General features: G+C 43.3%; 1 pseudogene; it reads left to right on the plus strand.

Annotated features, from left to right (window-relative positions):
• The first annotated feature begins 862 nt into the window (after window positions 1–862).
• LOC101647062 overlaps window positions 863–2,949 on the plus strand; it is a 55,785-nt pseudogene continuing 53,698 nt past the window's right edge.

Consider the following 2,949-nt stretch of genomic DNA (forward strand, 5'->3'; position numbering starts at 1 on the left):
CACACACAAAGCAATGGAAAGGAATTATTATACTGGACCAAGTGAAAGAGATGTGAAGGAAATTTAACATAAAGTAACTTAAAATAGTAATAGATGAATGCTAAAAGTTTGACTCAATGCAAAATGACATTTAAAAATTGAATTAAAAACCAGTATAAAATTCTCATATGAAAACATTTTGCTTGCTGTATATAAAATGATTCATATTCAGTCATAAAATTAAGCATTCTTTCTAGAACTTAAAAATTATGTTTGTGCAATCAATATATGGCTGGTTTTGGTAAATCAGCCGTTCGATGCACTGAGTTTGAGTGACATGCCTGCTTCTTTGCTGGTGTTCTCGTTGTCTTCTCTCACACCCACAACTCTGTAACTGGTGTTGCTTCACCCACAACTCTGTAACCGAAGTGTTGCCCTGAGGGCACTCTTATAGGAGGCCGATTTCTCTTTTGTAGCCCAGGTTCCTTAAACTTCTATGTCCATTGTTATTTTAAAAATCTATGATTTAAAAGTTTATTTTAGGTTCCCTCTTTGGGAGACTCGTCTTGTCCTGCTCTGTCACGCAGTCAATACCCCCTCATGGTAACTCTCCTGAACAGAATATTATCTGTTCTATCTGCTATGGGGTCATGCGAATTACATTTTCAAAAGGTAAAAGCTTAGCACAGACGTTTGCACCTAGCAAGCTCTCACTAAATATATAAGAATTATTTAAGAAACTAAGGCAAACTCGGAAGAAAGGCCTGGAGATCTACTTCTGAAAGTTTGCCAGATCACACTCACAATCAACAGAGCCTGGGAGAGAATGGAATGCTGCCCACGACAGACACTGCATCCAGAAAGACCACTCACTGGGGCGCCAATGACGACGAGAGAAACCCTCGGTGAGTGGGGCAGTGGACGCACCTTCATCACGCACCAGTGATCAGGAAGATAGCCGAGAGAGCAATACGGTGCTCAGCTCTTGGTAAACTATGCTCTGCTAACCGAAACGTTGGCAGTTCAAATCCACCAGCCATTCAACGAGAGGTGATGAGTGTATCTGCACCCATAAATATTAAGAGCCTCAAGAATTTTGTATAAGGTTTGGTTTGAGCTTCTTTTAACAGAGCCCTGGTGGCACCTCTGGTAAGCTTTGGGCTGGAAAACACAAGGTCTGTGTTTCAATCCTACCACAGGCTGTCTGCTCTGGGAAAGATTTGCAACCTCCTGAACCTTAGATAACCGGGTCACGAAGGGTTGGAAGGGAGTCGATAGCAGTGCGTTTGGATTTTATTACTCTGGAAGACTTACATTCATAACATGGCTTCTGGGGTCCTGCTCGTTCTGACCGCTGGCTACCACCTTTCTGTGTTCCTAGGACACCCCTTTCTCCTTGACCTCCTCAGGTCCTGGAACGTGCCAGGCCATGTGCCGCCCGAGCCTCCCTACTTCCCTGTGTATGCCACCCCCTTCTAGTCCTTCCAAGCTGCGTCTGTTTCTTACTATTTGCGTCCTTCTCACATCACTTAGTGATCATTTTCAATTGTGATTATCTGCAGGTTGGTATTTTTTTCCCCTTCACAAGGTACAGACTTCAAAAAGGTTAGGACTGTGTTTATCAGTACTTATTCTTTTATGTCCAACACTTAATTCAGTGCTGGTCTTACAAATCATACCTAAACCCCTGCCACTGAGTCAACTCTGGTTTATAGAACAGAACAAAACTGCCTCCTAGAGTTTCTGAGACTGTAAATCTTTTTTTATTCTTAATACCATTTTATTAGGGCCTCTTACAGCTCTTTTAACAATCCATGTATCAATCATATCAAGCATATTTGTACATATGTTGCCATCATTATTTTCTAAACCTTTACTTTCTATTTGAGCCCGTGGTATCAGCTTCCCTCCCCCCCCCACACTCATGCCCTCATGATAAATTATAAATTATAATTTAGATAAATATATATAAATTATAAATTATTATTATTTTCATCAGCTGCTGTCTCCCTCTCCCATGGTTTCTGCTGTTTGTCCCCCTGGGCAGGTTGGGGGTGCTGGTTATGTGTGGATCGTTGGGATCAGTTCCCTCCTCTTTCCACCTTCCCCCTACCCTCCTGGTATTGCGACTCCCATTTCTGTTCCTGGGGGTTTTATCTGACCTGGATTTTGTGTGTTGTGAGCTCTTATGCGTACATGCTCCCTTCTAGCCAAAACTGAAAGGCAGGACTGGGGTCATGATAGGTGGAGGTGAGGAAACCTCAAAGGACCAGAGGAATATTGTGTGCTTCGTTGGTGCTATACCGCATCCTGGTTGACTCATCCCTTTCTTGTGACCCTTCTGTAAAGGGATGCCCCATTGTCTACAGATGGATTTTGGGTTTCTGCTCTGACAACCCTCCCCCCTCATTCTCAACACTATGATTTGTTTGTTTGTTTATTTAAGGTCTTCTGATGAGGCTATAAATCTTGATGGGTGCCTCCGCTTTATTCTACTCAATGGTTGGTGGGAACCATTGTCCTTGTTGTTAGCAACCCGACACGTAACTCACTACTCTACGCCCTGACCATCTTGTTTGAGATATAGTAGCTCTTTGATAAGCATTGGTCACTGGGCTTCACTGACATTTTTCTATCGTCTTACATAGTCTCTGATTAAAGCAGCCAGCCCCCAGGCAGCTGCCATGGAGACGATCCTGGCTCACAACAGCCCTGGATGGGGCTTCCGAGGCTGCAAATCTTCAGGGGAGCAGACAGCCTCCTCCTCCTCTCTCAGAACAGCTGGTGGGCTTGAATTCACCCTGCTGTCGCAGCCCAGTGCTTACAAGGGAATGCCCTGGGGTTCCTTTGGGTAAAGTATAGCTCTGCATAATTATCATTAAAAGACTTTGCAAACCTAAAATAAGAATTAATCATAATTCTGCTATTTGTTTCTGCCTGAAACTCATGTACTGTTCTGCATTTATGTCT

Source organism: Echinops telfairi, unplaced genomic scaffold, assembly GCF_000313985.2.
Source record: "Echinops telfairi isolate 266 unplaced genomic scaffold, ASM31398v2 ScPeMD7_443;HRSCAF=831, whole genome shotgun sequence".
Classification (NCBI taxonomy): Eukaryota; Metazoa; Chordata; class Mammalia; order Afrosoricida; family Tenrecidae; genus Echinops; species Echinops telfairi.